The sequence below is a fragment of the Astyanax mexicanus genome, chromosome 14 (assembly GCF_023375975.1).
Source record: "Astyanax mexicanus isolate ESR-SI-001 chromosome 14, AstMex3_surface, whole genome shotgun sequence".
NCBI classification, from domain to species: Eukaryota; Metazoa; Chordata; class Actinopteri; order Characiformes; family Acestrorhamphidae; genus Astyanax; species Astyanax mexicanus.
The window spans coordinates 1,852,951-1,872,904 of NC_064421.1; the positions used below are offsets into that span (position 1 = coordinate 1,852,951).

At 32.5% G+C, this 19,954-nt stretch overlaps 2 long non-coding RNA genes across 2 annotated transcripts; one reads left to right on the top strand and one right to left on the bottom strand.

Annotated features, from left to right (window-relative positions):
* Window positions 1-1,364: 1,364 nt before the first annotated feature.
* On the top strand, window positions 1,365-12,363 carry LOC125781021 (uncharacterized). Its single transcript, XR_007424061.1, has 5 exons — window positions 1,365-1,432; window positions 2,703-2,792; window positions 4,337-4,473; window positions 9,869-9,972; window positions 12,226-12,363. It is a non-coding gene; the product is annotated as an uncharacterized LOC125781021 (long non-coding RNA).
* A 131-nt stretch (window positions 12,364-12,494) lies between these two features.
* On the bottom strand, window positions 12,495-19,767 carry LOC111193271 (uncharacterized). Its single transcript, XR_002650404.2, has 4 exons — window positions 19,557-19,767; window positions 16,422-16,526; window positions 13,055-13,125; window positions 12,495-12,593 (listed from the first exon to the last, which is right to left on the bottom strand). It is a non-coding gene; the product is annotated as an uncharacterized LOC111193271 (long non-coding RNA).
* Between the last annotated feature and the right edge of the window lie 187 nt (window positions 19,768-19,954).

Sequence of the window (19,954 nt, forward strand, 5' to 3'; positions counted from 1 at the left end):
AAGGTATGGGTGCTATGTCACAATCTAACTCAATTAAAAGAGCAGGAATTGTACTATAGTAAAGTTATGGGTACTGTATCAAGATCTAACTTGATTTTAAGATCAGAAAGTGTACTATAGTGAACTATCACTGTTATCTCTTTTTTTTCCCCTCTTATTAAGAGTAAAAGTGTGTGAAGCTACCCCCACCATGTTTAGAAGCTGTACTTTATCCTGACTAGCTCTCACTGTAGGTTGTAGATGATGAAACTACATAATTTCTCGCAAATTCCTAATAAAATATTGTCATTTAGAGCATTTATTAGCAGAAAATGAGAAATGGCTGAAATAACAAAAAAGATGCAGAACTTTCAGACCTCAAATAATGCAAAGAAAACAAGTTCATATTCATAAAGTTTTAAGAGTTCAGAAATAATCAATATTTGGTGGAATAAGCCTGGTTTGTTTTTAATCACAGTTTTTTTTTCATTCATCTTGTCATCATGTTCTCCTCCACCAGTCTTACACACTGCTTTTGGATAACTTTATGCTGCTTTACTCCTGGTGCAAAAATTCAAGCAGTTCAGTTTGGTGGTTTGATGGTTTGTGATCATCCATCTTCCTCTTGATTATATTCCAGAGGTTTTAATTTGATAAAATCAAAGAAACTCATCATTTTTAAGGCTCTTGTTTTTTTCAACCAAGCCAACACACTGCACCGACACTTTCAAGGACAATTATTAGTTTAAAACAACACTTCCATATTGCTGATTTCCATTCATGATCATCTATGCTGCTATAGCAAAACTTTCACTCTGGACTTCATGTTGCTGCTACTTCCCTACTCTCTTTTATATTCTGTGTATTTATCTATCTATTTTATTATTTTTTTGTTTTAATTCTATTTTATTTTATCTTTATATTTATCTATTTTAACAATTGCTCTTTGGGTCCTTTAATACTTAATTACTATTCTTATTATTATATAATATAACATGTACTATTTTAATTTTTATTTTCCGATATGAAAAGAGTATCCTGTCCAAGTGGTTAGTTACTATTTTTTTATTTATTTTAATAATATTATTCCCATTATTTTTTGTAAATTTTGATATCTATGTTATTATAATTTTACTTTTATTCTATTTTATTTTATATTTATATTGATCTATTTTAGCCATTGCTCTTTGGGTCCTTGAATTATTATTATAAAATAAAATGTGGAATATTATTTTTTTATTTTCTGAAATTAAAAGAGTATCCTGTAAACATGATTAGTTACTATTTTTAATTTATTTGAATAATATTATTTCTATTCTATTCTAATAAGTGGGCAGTCTCTGTATAATAAACAGCTGTGGCTATTCTAAGCTGCAGGTAGTTGGGTAATTGGGGAAGTACCCGGATGAAGACGCCGACTCCGGTGGCGGTGAGCGCGCGGTCGGATCTGCTGGTAGGAAATTTCAATAAACTACAGTTTTTATACTTTTATAACCGGATTAAACTCGATATTTAGCGCTGCGGGTTTATAATATTAATGTTCTGCTCGAGTTAAAACAGTTTAAAGCGCTGTTTCTGAGCGTAGAGATGGATAAATACAGCTCTGTACATTTAGCTACATAGCTAAACTATTTAAGTAGCTAACTAATGCATATCTACAGCTCTGTACATTTAGCTACATAGCTAAGCTATTTAATTAGCTAACTAATGTATATCTACAGCTCTGTACATTTAGCTTCCTAGCTAAACTGTTTAATTAGCTAACTCATGCTTATACACCTCTGTACATTTAGCTACATAGCTAAACTATTTAAGTAGCTAACTAATGCATATCTACAGCTCTGTACATTTAGCTACATAGCTAAGCTATTTAATTAGCTAACTAATGCATATCTACAGCTCTGTACATTTAGCTTCCTAGCTAAACTGTTTAATTAGCTAGCACAGTCATACAGATTTGAATATTTTTGTGTTATTTGTATATATTTGTATATATGCAGCTAAACAGCTCTGCACATTTGGCTACATAGCTAAGCTATTTACAGCTTTGTATATTTGTGTATTTGTATATATTTGTATATATGCAGCTATACATCTCTGTACATTTAGCTACGCAATCTGTGTGTATATATATATATATATTATTTATTTATTTATTTTTTATGTATGTTTATAATTTTGGTTGCTATTAAATATACTTTTTAGAATCAAGCTAAACTGCTGGTAAGGCACAGTTTAATCTAATATATTGGCCAATAAATATACTGGTTTATTTAGGTTTATACCTGTGTGAAACCAAACAGGACCTTTTTAGAAAAACTAATGAACTAAAATATGCAATTTTATTTACAAAAAATAAAAAAAAGTATTGTTTGAAAAAAAAGTGGGTGATTCTACACTACTCAAATATGTCATAAAGAGAAACTGCACTAGTACATTTTTGCATTAAAAGCTGAAATGTGTTGCTCTGTAATAATAAATATACCAGCCCTGTTTAAAACGCTTAAAATCAGATGCAGATAATATATGCAAGTGGTTTTTTTTGTCTTGTTTAAACAGCCAAAAATGGCGAAATTTATTGATGAAATGTTAATTTATCGTACAATAAGTCGATAATGTGATTATCACATTTTATCAGATTATCAAGTTTTATCAGTTTCTCAGTTTTGACTTTTTTTGTTTTTGTTTTTGTTGTTCTTTATTCCATTTCTTTTCTCTACCAGAATGCCGGTGAAATGGGTGCTCATCAGGACAGTGGAGAAGCAGAGGGTGCTCTATTTCTGGCAGTTTTGTGATTTATGGCTAAAGAGAAGGTGAGTACTTTAGAAGAGGTGTGCCGTATTGTATCGTACACAATAGTGTTGCCAAGATTTTTAAAAATCGTCATTGTAAAAAATACTCTGAAATATATGGTGATATTATTGTTGGGCATCAGGTTACAACTTTTTTGCTGTTTGTTAATAAGTAAAATTCACACGTCTTATTCCATATTAAATAACATTTACTGAAACTACACATGAAACTGAGATAATATAGTGGTAGTGGTATAGTTTTTGGTTGCTTGTGCCGCAATTTTGCCAGTGATTTTTCATAGTCCCCTATGATGGCAGTTTTGGACCTCTCTTAAAAAAATAAAAGCAGTTTACTTGAATTTTTAAAATAAAATATAAACAAAAATAAAACACAAAAAATAAACACAATATATTAAGAAAACAGCTGTACACTATGGCGTTTTAAGAATAAAATAATATATTCTTAAAATATGGTTTAATCTCACAAGATTACTTTAATATTACTCCTAGAAATATGGCAACTTCACAAATCATGGAGACTTTAATCTAGAAATATTGCAATTTTGTTCTCCTAGTAATACGCTGTTATTCTTGAAGCATTATAATCTTTATTCTGAGTATATTTAGACTTAAGTCTCAGTATATTACATTTAAACTTTAAACAGCTTTATTTGCAAAATATTTTCTTGAAATAATACTTCACTCTCAAAATTAAGTTTGAGAATTTATTTTTTGAAATATTAAGAATTTAATCTGAAATTATGATTTTATTCTCAAAATATGGTAATATTGCAACTTTAAATTAAAATATTGCAACTTTATTCTCACAATTTTGTGGCTTTAATTTTAAAATATTTTATCTGACTTTAATCTGGAAAATTGCAACTTTATTCTCCAAAAAGTCTCATATTGCAACTTTTTCTTTAAGTAAACTTTATTCTCCAAAAATTGCAACTTTAATCTCAAAACATGGCTGCTTTAATTTTGAAATATGACTTTGTTTGAATAAAATATATATATTTTTTTATATTACCGTATTCTTATAATACGGTAATATAAAAGCAAAATATTCCTGCAATAACATTACAACAAATATCTACATTCAATATAATGAAGCACACAAGTGGGTCATAAATAAAAATATGCGTATGTGCAAGAATATGTAAAGAAATGTTTTTGGCTGTATATATTTCTTTGATATTCTTACATTCTGGTTGTAAACTTACCAAATCAACTTCATCAACAAATCACTTCTGTTGAGCCCTTAATGATAAAACAGTGTTTATTAAAATATTCAGCTTTTTATCAAAATTTAAAATTGGTCTGAAAAAAGTTCCCATGAAGTCTCCCAAAATTAGGTTTAGGTAAATAAACACATGAAATAGATCACTTTGTGTTTAATGAATCTATATAATAAGAGTTACACTTTCTGAATTGATTTACTGAATTTATACCATTTTTAATGATATTCTAATTTTATTGATGTGCACCAGGATTTACTTTTTCCTTGTTCCTGCAAAATGAGCTTCTTACTGTCACTACAAATGTGCTTTTCTGTTACACAGGTGTTGTTCACAGGTGTGATGGTTCTACCTTTAAAAGGTGCAGAGTTCATTCCTGAATTTCCTGTTTCTTCCCTGGAAATGAATCCGTTTTTGTCGGCGATGAGAACCACAGATCATTCAGCTCATTCAGCTGAAAGGTACAGATTGTGTTTTTAATGTGTATTTTTAATATGTTCATTTTAAAGTAGTCTTAAGTGTATGATCATAATGTGTAAGGATGTGATGAAATGCAGTCTGTGCTTTATTAATTAATTTTTTTGTATTTTAATTATTTACATTGACATCTGTGACTATACTCTTAAAGGTTACGACTTTGTTTTACAACTTTATTCTCAAAATATTGACTTTAATCTCAAAATGTTACAACTTTAAACTTGAAATATTACAACTTTATTCTCGCAATAATACTTTACTCTTCAAAAAAATAAATAAATAAATATATATATATATATATACACACACACACAGGTGCTGGTCAACGAATTAGAATAATTTGAAATAGTGCAATCATGAAATTCTTTGAATGCATTTTTTGTGCAGAAAGCAAATCAGGTGTTTACCGCACCTGTCCTACTCGTTAGACTAATCACAGAACTCGTTACCTGGAAAAAAATTTGCTCAGCTGAGCTTTCCAAAAGGCCCATTTAGGCCATTTAACTGTGACACTGTTGTTTTATTGAATTAGAATAATGGAGAAACCGTTTCATTGAATTAGAATAAATTTTATTATAATTACAATCATCACTTTCTCAGTATTTTGTGGCTGCCCCCTTGGCTTGTATGACTGCCTGAAGTCTCCGCGGCATCGATTTGACCAGCTTGTCGCAAGTTTCCGCACTCACAGCTTCCCAGGCAGTGGCGATGTTCTGCTTCAGTTGGTCCAGCGTAGTAGGCTTTCTGTCGCGAATTTTCCGCTTGACGATGGCCCAAAGGTTTTCAATGACATTGAGGTCAGGCGAGTTGGTCGGCCATGCCAAAACTTCAAGCTGTTTTTTAGTGAACCAATCTTTGGTCGACTTTGCCGCATGAGCCGGTGCAAGATCCTGTTGAAATATGAAGTCTTCTTCGCCGAACTGTTCCTCAACAGTCGGAATCAGGAACGTTTCCAGAACATCTTGATATACGGCAGCATTGACAGTCTTCTTGAGGAAGCAGAGTTTCCCTACACCTCGAGCGGACATGCATCCCCAGACCATAACGCTCTGGGGAAACTTGACGGATCTTTTCACGCACTCGTGGTTGTAGGTTTCGCCACCACGACGCCAGACACGAGGACCTTGGTCACCGAAGGAGATGCAGAAGACCACTTTCTGCCAGTCTTCAGCAGTCCACTCGCCGTGTTCTTTGGCCCACTTCAGCCGTTTCTCCATTTGTTTCTTGTTCAGCATCGGTTTTACTGCTGGAACGCGAGATTTGAAGCCGAGTTCGCGCAGACGACGGTAAGTGGTTGATCTGGAGACGTCAGCGCCGGTCTGCTTGTTCCACAAGTCGGTGAGCTCGGAAGTGGACTTGAACCGGTTGCTGACTGCGATCTTTCTCAGCTGCTTGTTGTCGCGAGCAGAAGTTTTTCGGAAGCTGGAACAGTTGGTGCGCTTGCTGCAGTTTTTCTTGAGAGCTTTGCAGACGGAAGACTGGCTGATGCCGAGCTGCTCAGCAATTTTAGTTTGGGTCAAGCCTTGTTGGCGAAGGGCTTGAATTTGAGCCACTATTCCGGTTGAGAGGTCGCGCTGCTTACCCATGATTGATTTTACAACTTAGAAATTCTACTCAACCCTGACTTTATACTGCACAGTGAACACTCTTCACAGAAAACAAAAATTCCAGCATTTATTCTAATTCAATGAAACGGTTTCTCCATTATTCTAATTCAATAAAACAACAGTGTCACAGTTAAAGGGATAGTTCGGGATTTTTGACATGAATCTGTATGGCATCAACATGACCAGTTTCGTGCATTCTCACTGACTTACCCCCGACCATGTCCGGTGAGCGGAGTTCTTGTCCAGTATTGTCCGAGCCGAAAGTAGTCCGGCATGTTTGCTGGGGTCACGAAACGAAAGCGTTTTTCTTCCCAAAACAGTACGAGTGCAAAAGAGTGATTTATTTGCATAACAAAAAACGGTGTCTGCAAAAGTCACGCCTCATTATCACTGGGGCACTACTTTCATTTTGGATCAGTGCGCGCGATTGCGCAACCTGGCAGCTAGCCTACGGTTTCGATTTCACTGTTTACTGTTCGGGAACATGTCGGACTACGAGAGCGACGAGGAATATATTGATTTCCGCTCAGAGCCAAGGGGGTATCTTTATGAGCCTGAGTATACTGAGGAGGAACTTGCCCAAATCGAATTGGATCGTGCAGAAAGCGAGAGGGTGGACAGAGAAATGATTGAGACCGAAACTGGAGCCGCTGCTGCTGCTGCTGCGATACCAAGGGTGGCCGACAAATCCTGGTGCACTTGTTTGAAGTGCGAACTAATGCCGACAGAGGTGGAATGTTACTGCTGCCACGAGTGGGATTTAGTTATGCCCGAGATACAGAACCTGTCAATTGATGAGGACGTCGGCGGGCCAGCTGCTGCCTGCATCACAAACAACAGCGGGCATGGAGAAACATAGTCATCCTCGCTGAAGTGCGCACCGCAAACACGAAGCTTCTTCATTTTCACCACTTTGGTGTCCACATGGAAGCCCATTGCAAGTATCCAAAGTTGCCTGAGAGCAATGTCAGTCACGGGGATACGATGGAAACTGTGCGGAGAATCAGCCACATCTTTGTTGCTACAGCCTGGATAATCACAAGTCCGCACCATTTTAACACACACACATACAAATGTATAAATCTGTGTTCAAGAAGCTTATAAAAGCCGATAAACTTCTCTCTAAAGCTTTCTCTTTGCGTTGCTGGTTGAAGCTGAGCGCAGCCAATGATCTGAAAGACTAGTGCGATGCTCGCAGTTAGAATGACATGCGCACTGATCCAAAATGAAAGTAGTACCCCAGTGATAATGAGGCGTGACTTTTGCAGACACCGTTTTTTGTTATGCAAATAAATCACTCTTTTGCACTCGTACTGTTTTGGGAAGAAAAACGCTTTCGTTTCGTGACCCCAGCAAACATGCCGGACTACTTTCGGCTCGGACAATACTGGACAAGAACTCCGCTCACCGGACATGGTCGGGGGTAAGTCAGTGAGAATGCACGACACTGGTCATGTTGATGCCATACAGATTCATGTCAAAAATCCCGAACTATCCCTTTAAATGGCCTAAATGGGCCTTTTGGAAAGCTCAGCTGAGCAGATTTTTTTCCAGGTAACGAGTTCTGTGATTAGTCTAACGAGTAGGACAGGTGCGGTGAACACCTGATTTGCTTTCTGCACAAAAAATGCATTCAAAGTATTTCATGATTGCACTATTTCAAATTATTCTAATTCGTTGACCAGCACCTGTGTGTGTGTGTGTGTATGTGTGTATGTGTGTGTATATATATATATATATATATATATATATATATATATATATATATATATATATATATATATATATATATATATATATATATATATAACGTATGTGTATATACATATATATTAGGATTTCAATTTCAAAATGTTACAACTTTATTCTTGCAATATTACGACTTTATTCCCACAGTATCAGAACTTTATTGTTTAAAATTACAACTTTAATCTCAAAATATCTAAATTTTATTTTCAAAATATTATGACTCAATGTTACAACTTTAATTTCTGTTTTATTTTTGAAATGTTACAACTTTATTCTGACTTTTTTGTCTTTATTATTAAAATATTATTACTTTGTCCTCGAAATGTTACAAAAAAAATATGAATATGTGGAAGAAAATTTTAAGAAATGTATTTGACTGTTAATATTCCCACTACATTCTTACATTCTTGTTGTTTCCTTTGAAGATAAAAAAACACTATCATAAAACATTGTCGTTTTAAATAATCAGTTTTTAATAAACATACTACGACTTTCTTTGTTACAACTTTTTATTTTCAGAATATTACGACTTTGTTCTTGAAATATTATGATTTTAAGATTTAAATATTACAACTTAATTTTTAAATATGACTATTTTTTATAATGATTAATTTTCTGAATATTACTAACTTTGTTCTTGAAATATTACGACTTTATTCTTGTGAACTCTATTTTTGAAATATTGCGACTAATTTCAAACCGTTACTTTAATCTTGAAATATTACGACTTTCTCAAATTTTAAGGCCTCAAAGAATGGCAACTTTCCTCTATTACTCTATTCTTGCAATAATTTTATAAATAACATTTTACATTAAATATCTACAGGCAATATAATGAAGTGGGTCATGAATAACAATATATGTGCAAGAATATATAAAGAAATGTATTGATTCCTACAATCTTCTCATATTCTTGTTGTAAACTTACTAAAACAAGGTTTTTATATATTTTTTTATTTGTCGCCTATGGGCATCATTATGTAGATCCCTTTTTTGTTGAGGCCATAATGATAAAACATTGTTTATTCAAATAATCAGTTTTTTATCAAAATTATACATTTGTTTTTTTTTCTCCCCAAAAACATAATAAATGCCACAGAGGGTTACAGCTTTTTTTATATATATATATATATATATATATTTATTTTAAAGTAATCTAATTCTATGCTCATTCTATTATATATGATCATAATGTGCTTTATTATTTTATATAATTTATTTGTATTTTAATTATTTTCATGGACACCTGTGACTATATTCTAAATATTGAAAATATTACAACTTTATTTTATGACTTTAATCTCAATGTTCCAACTTTAATCTTGAAATATTACGACTTTTTGTCTTTCAATAATACTTTATTCTCAAAATATTATGACTTTATTCTCACAATATTGTGACTTTATTTCTTTAAATATTACATAATATTTTAAGACTTTGTCCTCCAATATTGCAAATTTAATCTCAAAATATGATTATTTTAATTTTTAAATATTATTACTTCATTCTTGAAACGTTACCACTTTATCAAAAATAAAAAAGACTTTGTTCTCCAAAAATAGCTACATTTGTTACTTTATTGTTGCAATATTTTATGTTTAATATAACACAACAAAAAATTACATCCAGTATAATGAAGCATACAAGTGGGTCTTAAATAAAAAAATATATGTATATGTGCAAAAATATGTAAAGAAATGTATTTTGCTGTTAATATTTTTATGTGATGATATTCCTACATTCTTGTTGTAATCTTACTACAAGTTTTTATTTATTTATTAAAAAATGGTCAGAAAAATTCCCATAGAAAAATCTCCCATCTAGAGGTGGTTTAATTTTTTCCTCTCAAAAAATATAATTTATGCCACAGAAGAATGAAATAGATTTTATTTTACATTGAATTTCTGAAATAAATTAACTTTTTTTTAATATTCTAATTTTGTTAATATGTACCTGGATTTGTGTTTTTCTTGTTCCTGCAAAAGGAGCTTCATAATGTCTCATGTGCTTTTCTGTTTTACAGGTATTGTTCACAGGTGTGATGCTCCTACCTTAAGAAGATGCAGAACTTATGCCAGAATTTGCTGCGTTTCTTCCTAAAGCCCGTTCAACTCCTTCAGCTGTGAGGTACAGATTGTGTATTTATCGTATATTTTTAATATGATAATTTAAAAATAGTCCAATTGTAGGATCTTGATGTTAGGATGTGATAAAATGCGGTGTTAGTGCTTTATTAGAATTTTTTTTTTTTTGTATTTTAATAATTTACGTTGACATCGTTGACTATATTCTTGAAACATTAAGACTTTATTTTACGACTTTATTTCTCAGAATATTACGACTTTATTCTCTCTAATACTTTATTCTCAAAATATTATATTTTTATGTATTATGACCTGAAACCCGAAATGGCACAACTTTAATCTCGAAATAACACAACTTAATTATTGCAATATTACGGCTTTATTCCCACAATATTACAACTTAAATATTAAAATATTATGACTATTTTTTGAAATATTGCTTTTATATTATTATTATTGTACAACTTTAATCTCAAAATATTACATCTTTATTGTTTCAATATGACTTAATTCCCAAAATATTACAACTTATTCTTAATGTTTTTGAAAGTTTTTTGAATTTTCTAAAACTATAGAGTTTTATTTAGCTATAAGCTATAATCATTAACATTAGCCATCTATGGCATGATGATGCTTTTCGGCTTTATTGTTGTTTATGGTTACAGCTTTATTCTCACAATCTTACTTTAATCTTAAAATATTGCAATATTATTATTATTATTATACAACTTCATTCTAATAAAAATAGGATGAATTTATTCTTGAATTATGACTATTTAAAAAAAATATATTCTTTAGTGCGACTTTTTTATACTTGAAATATTACGACTTTATTCTTCATTACAACTTTATTTTCAAAACATTAAGAACTTTGTTCTTGAAATATTACGACTTTATTCTTGTAATGATGCAACTTATATTTTGAAAAAGTGCAACTTTATTCTCACAATATTACTTTAATCCTGATATATTGCAATATCATTATTATTATTATAAATGAAACATTATTTGTTAAAATATTGACATCATTATTAGACCACTTTTGTTGAGGCCGTAATGCAGTGTTTATCCAGCTTAATCAGCTTTTTATCCAACGAAAAAACAGTATGACTTACAGAATTACTACTATTCTTAAAATAAAATTTATGACTTTATTCTTTATAACGACTTTTTGTTTTTTAAATATTACAAATTATTCTCCTTTTTTGCCATTTTCAACTTTTAGTATTTAATTTTTTGCATTTTAATTATTTACAGTGACATTGGTGACCTTATTCTTGTTTTACTTTATTCTCGCAGTGTTGTAAATGTAAGAGTTTGTTAGACATACTTGTGAGTTCTGTTTTAAACAGAATATTAGTTAGCTCTCATGCTCAAGTGCTCTGATTAGCTGTGCTAAACTGATGGTTTTACATTTACTGTGTTATGGAGTTAAACATATTCACTTAGTCTGTAAACAACCTGATTTTTGTATGTGATCATTTATCAGTTTAAATTTAAGCCAGAATTTCGTGGTATTTTAGCCACAATCACAGGATTTGCAGTTATATACTTGTGACAGAACAAACAAACTGCCCTTATATAGGGCCTGAGCAAAATTGGGGGCATGCTCACTAGGCCCATTTTGGGCCATACCATTTTGAGGGGGTTCTTTAGGGATTTGAAATATTTTAATTATTCTTTCATTTTCTTATTTTCATGTTTATTATATTGGATTGTGGCCTATGACATGAATAATGATTATTTTGAGAATGTATTTTTCCATTGTCTGTTAATTTGATTTATTGTTTGTTTTGTTTATAATTGTATCCCCCTGCAGTGGAAAATCTGTTGGTTTTGGCTGGGTTGGGTAGACCAGTGGTGGCCTATTTAAGGCCTCATTTCATGTTGGTTAGAGGATGGTTAAGGTTGAGATATGGTATGGTTGGTTGGTTGTCGTGTGAACCAATGTATGACTTTAGGAATATGTTGATTCCTTATGTAAATTTTTGTAAATAGATTTTGTTTTGTTTATTTTATTTTGGTATTTTTCTGCATTTGTGCACCTTCACCAAATAAATTCACTTGCACTGGATGTGCTACTGCAGTTACCATCATTTTTTCATTCAACCCACAACCTTTTTTCGGCACAACTACCCTCACCTATAAGTAAGGTGTGACAGTACTGTATGTAAAAAGTAAATACTACACACTTAATATAGTGATGTTTAGTCTGGTAATACTTATGCATGTATGTTTTAATGATGATGCTCTTTTGTAACTTTAATCATAATGATTATTTGTTTTTCCCCTTTAGATGCCGCTGCTGATCTGTTCGGGTCGGGTGTTTATAATCACACTGGTCTTCCTTGCTTAATTTTTGGTGTTTTTGCTAACTCTACAGACATCAGCAAGAGTCGCCACGTGAGAGCCATGCAGAATAACGTTATATTTAGTGGAGTGGAGGTATATAATAGGTGGGTGGAGTTTGCTACAATCACAAATTAGTTTTTTTAAGGTACAAAAGAGACTACTGTAACATACAGAATACCCGCTTACTGAATTAGTAGAGACGCAGATATATCATTCTAAATTACACGACACATTTATTTGTAATTACAACATAATGGAGAGAAATTAACATGTACTGGTGGTGCACATTCCCGCTCCAGTCTCTTCTTCACACTGTAAAACAAACAAAAGATAAAAAAAAATAGTGTTTAAGTTCACATTAAAATAAAGCTTTAACCACCACAGACTATCTCCTGAAAATGGGACGCATTCCTTCAACATAGAGGAGTAAGTAGTGACGGGAGAGAGAGAGACTGTCGGAGAGAGCGAGTGAGAGACGGGAGTGAGAGAGTGAGTGATGGGAGAGAGAGAGACTGGAGTGAGAGAGTGTGGGAGAGAGTGAGCGAGTGACGGGAGTGAGAAACTGTGGGAGAGAGTGAGCGAGTGATGGGAGAGAGAGAGAGACCGTGGGAGTGAGATCTACAGGACTTTAGTCTTTGATCTATTGTTTGTGTTTATTGTTCCTGTATTAATGTATTGTTGGTGTAAATAAACAGTGACTATTAAAACCTGCATGTCTGTTCTGGTTTCTGCCTCTATAATGTTTAATTGTGAGTAAAAGATTAAAAACTCACCATCATGGTGACGATCGCTGACTGTGGTCCAGAAGATGATGGAAAGAGTGAATCACAGCACGTCCAGGTTTCTGTAAAAGAATGTGATTTGCATACATAAATATGTGATAAACGAGGGTGGTTTGGAGGAATCCGGGGTGAAATGATGAGTTGCAGTGAAACATGAAAACGAGTACAAACTTTTGTGGAATACCCAGCATTCCCAAACAGAGTGTGTGAGAGAGGGAGACTGCAAGTGTCAGAGAAACAGAGTAAAAAGAAAGAGAGAGCGCAGAGAGCATGAGAGAAAGTAAAAGACAGTGATCTGTGCTGTAGTTCAGTAGAGATGATTGAGGGAGTGTAAAACTGGGAGGAATAAAAGCAGAACTCTGAATCAGAGATGAGAGTAACGATGGAGAGACTGAAGGAGAAGCTCTAAAATGAAGAGAAGGGAGACAGACAGAGAATGAGACAGAAAAGATGTGGGAAAAAGAGACAGTGAGAGTGAGAGAGTATAAGAGACAATGTTAAAGAATTCTGATAATCAGAGATGTAAAGATGGAGAGACTGGAGGAGAAGATCTAAAACCAAGAAAAGAGACAGATTGAGCATGAGAGAGTAAGAGAAACCGACAGAGAGACAGAGAGAAAACATGAGACAAAGTAAGACAGAGAGACAGACCAAGCATGAGACAGAAAGAGAGAGAGAGAGACAAAGTTAAAGACAGGATGAAATAAAATTCAATGGAGAAACTGGAGGAGAAGATCTATAGAGAGTTTGATGATGAGATGATGTGTTTCAGTTCTAACCTTAATAATCCTGCATCTCACTGCTGCTCTTCATCACATCCATCTGCATCCCAGTGTGTGAATCCATTTCTTAAAAAATAAATAATAATAATATTTACATTCTCTGATATGAATTAATCTATATTAATCACATTCATCACTTCTTCCATCACTAAGAAAGTATTTATTAGTATTTATTATAACTAATTTTAGCTAAGGAGCACACTGACAATAAAATTACATCTCTCTTTATTTTAAATGTTTACAATTCCAGCATCTTTAGACCAAAATGAGGCGACATGCTGTCTCACTCTGCCCTGCACAGATTATAATCTTCTCAAAACACGACAGAGCTGCTGGGCAGGAGGAGCTGTGTATGATTTTAATACTGTAATGCCTCTAATGGCTTCAATAATAATATACCGTATTTTTCGGACTATAAGGCGCACCGTATTATAAGACGCACTATCAAAGAACGCCTATTTTCTGCTATTTTTCCATACATAGGGCGCATCGCATTATAAGGCGCGTTAAGTGACACTAGAAAGGGTGCCTATATCAAAGTGAACAGGGGTGGCGCCATGTTTCCCTTCCCCCACCGGGGGTGGTCGCTTGCAGGTGGAGCGTCTCAGTATATATAAATCTAGCTCTTTCAAAGTCAAACGAGTGCTGGATATTAATCTACACAGATTCCTCTCCTGAAAACTGTTTATTTGGGTGAGTAACGTGCTTCAGTTTATTTACAGTAAGCTTAGATTTCCAGATGTCCACTAAGGCTTGCTGCACCAGCGTTAGCATAGCTATCCGCTAGCACGCTAGCTAGTCACCTAAACTAGTAAAGTTAACTCAAACTTAAACGACAGCGTTACACTGAGTAATCCTGCGTGTTCTGGTAAGACAGTGAGATATTAGCTAGCGATTCGTCCCCCGTAGCTTGTTTTAACACTGTAAACAAGCAGATTACAGGCTGATAAAACTCACCTCTGAGAGAGTTAGCGCTTAGCATCTAGCTAATGCTAGCCAGGCAAAGCAGCACAGACTTACAGGCCGATAACTCACCTCTGAACGGTGAACGCTTAGCGATTAGCATCTAACTCTAATAATACTGCTCCAGCAGTATTAAAAGTGCTAAATTTAGAAAATACTGATCTCTGAACAGTGAAAAAGCTAGCTAGCTAAGCGGTTAGCATCTAGCTAATGCTATTGCTGCTCTGCACGGAGTGTGTGTTTACTGCTCCTTACACCTGACGGGTAAAATTTAGATAATACTGATCTCTGAACAGTGAATAAGCTAGCTAATGCTATTTGCTGCTCCAGCCTCGGAGCTGCACGGCTCTGGACTCTGTATAGCACTGAAACTCTGTATAACGCTGCACGGAGTGTGTGTTTACTGCTCCTTACAACCTGACGAGTAAAATTTAGATAATACTGATCTCAGTGAATAAGCTAGCTAGCTTAGCGGTTAGCATCTAGCTAATGCTATTGCTGCTCAGCCTCGGAGCTGCACGGCTCTGGACTCTGTATAGCACTGAAACTCTCTATAACGCTGCACGGAGTGTGTGTTTACTGCTCCTTACAACCTGACGAGTAAAATCCATACAAAAGGCGCACCGTATTATAAGACGCACTGTCAATTTTTGTGAAAATTAAAAGTTTTTAAGTGCGCCTTATAGTCCGAAAAATACGGTATTTAAAATTAATATTAAACTTGTGTCTTTTGAAAATTCTCTCTTTTGGCTCCTTAAATATTGAGTATTTGGAACTATTTAAAATATTTGTTTTTGCAAATTAAGTCGAGGTAATGTTGTTGGCATATCTTTTTTAAGGTCTATTGTTTAAATTCTTCAGATGTTTTTTTCTGATTTCTTCATATATTGTGAAACTTTGTTGAACAAAATAAATCCATTAATAATTGAAAGCCTTAGTGTTATATATTATGTATACTCTTAACAGTACAGTAACCAATATAAAAGCCCAGTCATGCATAAAACAAAAACAAAATAACAATTAAATTATTGTAATTATATATAATTACATCACATATTAATTACATTATATATTATATAATAAAATTATCTTCTGTTTTACATTTTATTTTATATCTGTCACTTACTTTCTTTATAATCTTGGTGTTATTTTTAGCTACTTCACTGTATAGTTCTCTATTTTTAAACATGTTCTTAATATTTATCTCTATTTTATTGCTTTACATTTATACATTTATTTATAGCCTATCTGCATATGCTTTTATTCTACTTTCTTCATTAAATCTTTTATTGTTAGCAATGCTCTTATCAATTATTTTTTTAAAGCTTTGTTTATGAAGTTCCTTATTTAAGCTTATATTTTAATTTAAATGTATTTTTCAGCCCCTTTAAGCTGTAAATGCTCAGATGAACTGAAAATAAGGGGTTAAGCTCAATGTATTACTGAGTGAAAATAAAGGTTGATTGATTAATTGATTGCTGTTGGTTTGTTTGATCTCTGCAGCTTTGACCATGGTTTAAAGTTAATGTTTGTTAATGATTAAACCCCCAAACAAATAAACCCTGACATACCGTAACCCAGCATCTCTTTAATAAATAACTGAGAAAACTGACCAATCAAACCTGAAGACGACCACTGTACTGAAGATCCACCCTCTCATCCACACTTTCTACAAACACCACGTTCACCATCATCACCATCACCATCAGCAGAATCATCTGAAAGGAAAAATAAAGTAAAGAACAGAAGTTTATACTGTGAGCTGCTCTGCTAATACAAATAATTCCTCAACAAACAAAAATACTGCAAAAATAATCATTTCTAAATATTTTCTAACTTTACAAAAATAAAATAAAAACCACATTTAACCCAAAACAGTCCATGGTGATTATATATATACATATATATCTATATATATATATATATATATCTATATATATATATATATATATGTGTGTGTGTGTGTGCATGACAATCCCTTTAAAAGCTGTGTAAAAGTTCCTTACTGCTCTCTGTCCTTCACTTTAACTCATGTTTGGAAGAGCTTTAGGGTTAGATCTGGAGATAAAACATTGAATTAGCTCATTTTAAAAGTGGATTATTTGCTTTTACAGCTCGGTTCCCAACATTTAACTAGGGGTGGGCGATATGGCTCTAAAATAATATCACGATATTTCAGGGTATTTTTGTGATAACGATATACTTGGCGATATAGGAAAACTAAAATAATTAATTAGTTTCAGGAATATAATATAATAGTATAACAGAATAATCATAATGTGGCAAAATAAATAATATAGCATAAAATAATATAATGCAGCAAATAATAATAATATTGCAGAATATTTAGTGCATGCATATAAACTGCAAACTAAAACTATTATACAATAAATACACCTAAAGCTTCACAGTAAATAATAGACTACTTTTAAGACAGAACAGCTCTATTATCACGATATGGATTTTTAATATCATGATATTTCTGTATCACGATATATTGTATACGATATAATATTGCCCACCCCTACATTTAACCATTCAAATGCTTTAATTCATGTTTCATATAACTAGTTCTGACATGATTCTAAAACAAAATATTAGGGACGTCCTCAATCCGGTCATGTGACAGCAAATTGGGTCAGACTGCATATTTTTCAAGGGATTTATCAACAATGTTTAACGATTTGAGCTCAGGAGGTTTATTTACACTTTAATCAGGGTATCTGCTCATTTTAAAAGCTCAAATTTAATGACTTTTATTAAAACCTTTTTAATACATCTTACAAGAAAAATAATACTTTTACTTTTTACAAAAAAGTGACAAACTAGGTGATTGTGTACAAAAATTTTACTGAATTGAAACAAGAAATTCAGTCCACCTTAGGGAACATTACTGACGTTCTACCAAAAAATATTTTAAATACTATCAAAATCTATCAAATAAACATAAAAGTGCACTGTTACGAGAACAACAAAACAGCCTATTAACTACTTATTACTTTCCCAAAAGTACTGGCAGAAAAATAGGCATGTTCCCTAAATCGCTATTAGCATTTTTAGAACATGTTAAAAATCAATGAAATATAAGAACAATAAGCAAATAAAAACATGATTAAAATTGTTAGACATTTTAACTGGCTTGAATGGCACATCTATTTATAAACAGTTCACATGCCTATGAATACTACAATATAAAAAGTAATAGTTATGAATAAGAAATACAAAAAAGGCTAAAATTAAACGCTCAGCATTTCTAAAATTAAACGCTCAGCATTTCTAAAATTAAACGCTCAGCATTTCTAAAATTAAACGCTCAGCATTTCTAAAATTAAACGCTCAGCATTTCTAAAATTAAACGCTCAGCATTTCTAAAATTAAACGCTCAGCATTTCTAAAATTAAACGCTCAGCATTTCTAAAATTAAACGCTCAGCATTTCTAAAATTAAACACTCAGCATTTCTAAAATTAAACACTGAAATTTATTCTGCAGCTTCTACTACTGCATCTAAAAAAATTTGAATATCATTGAAAAGTTCTTTTTTTTTCAGTAATTCAGTTAAAATTTTGAAACGTATATATTATGTAGGTTAAACACACAGAGTGATCTATTTTAAGAGTTTATTTCTTTTATGAAAACCCAAAAATCAGTGTGTCAGAAAATTTGACCAGTTGGTACTTTTACGCACTAGTACATGTATAGACACACAATCTCCATTATCCTTTTTAGAAAAATACAATTAAAACAGTAATTGCATATTAATTTATTTGAGTATTTCTCTGATATGTTAAAACTGTGATGAAAACATGGCTCATCATTTCTATAACAGTAAGAGGCTCATTAACTTTTGTAAGGAATTAAGATTTATTTATTTAGAAGATTTATTCATTTCATTATAAACAAAATATTTTTTATATACAGAAGAAAGAAAAACACAAAAAAATCAAATACATCACAATTAACAGCCTTAGAATGATTAATAATCAATGAAAATACAAATTCTAAAAAAAAGGTAGGAGGAATTTTTAACACTGCAAAAAAAAAAAATAGAAGCATTGTGTATCTAGAGTTTTTTTCTCTCTCATAAATTGTAAACAATATTTACTACACAATTCAATAATAAAAAAGTTCCACAGGCTGATTAAGAATAACAAAAATTATAATTAGCCAAAATCTTAATGATACAAATAAATGCAGTGGTAAACTAAGATGCTAGAAACAATCTTTCTTAGAAACTAGTGGTCTACGACTAAACTGTTACCCTTAGAAATGAGAAAACTGGATATAAATAATTTAATATACTGTTTCTCCTACGTAAAATCTAATTATCGTTTTTATTTTGTTTATTTAAATCAACAAAATTCTTTAAACTGCTATATTTGTTTTTATTTCATTGTATTATAAGTATTACATTCATAAAGAAAAATGGTTTAAAATTAGATGTACACAAACCTTTTTTTATGTTTATCTTAAGTGAAATATATCATAATAAAAAAAAATTATAAAAAAAGTTGAAGTATTTTATCAAATAGTACACAATATATATTATACAATCCAATAAATAAAAGTCTCAACACTGAAAATACTGTAATAATATGTAGTTAAATGTAAACACCTGTTAAACACAATAACCCTGTATAAAATTAGACTAAAAAGTTTATTAACCTATTAAAATAAAGTAACCTTAAATCTAACAGACACTCAGTGTTTATAACACACCAAACTAAACACAATGGCTGTTTTACTTACCCAACACCTCACATTAATCCAGCTTTAATCGTTAATAAACTCAAAAAAAGCGCTTTAAACTGTTTTAACTCGAGCAGAACATTAATATTATTAACCCGCGGCGCTAAATATCGAGTTTAATCCGTTTATAAAAGTATAAAATATGTAGTTTATTAAATTTTCCTAACAGCAGATCCGAACTCGACTCGGCGTCGGCGTGCTCATCCGGGTACTTCCCCAATTACCCAACTACCCAATCACCTGCAGCCTGGAGCGGCCACAGCTGTTTATTATAGCGAGAATGACCACTAGTTATATCCCGCTTACAGCAGTACACGCTGCTCACCGCTAGAGGGAGCCCGCGAGAGAGACCAAAATGAATGGGGGTGAATGGAGCTAAACGGCTAAGAACAACAACA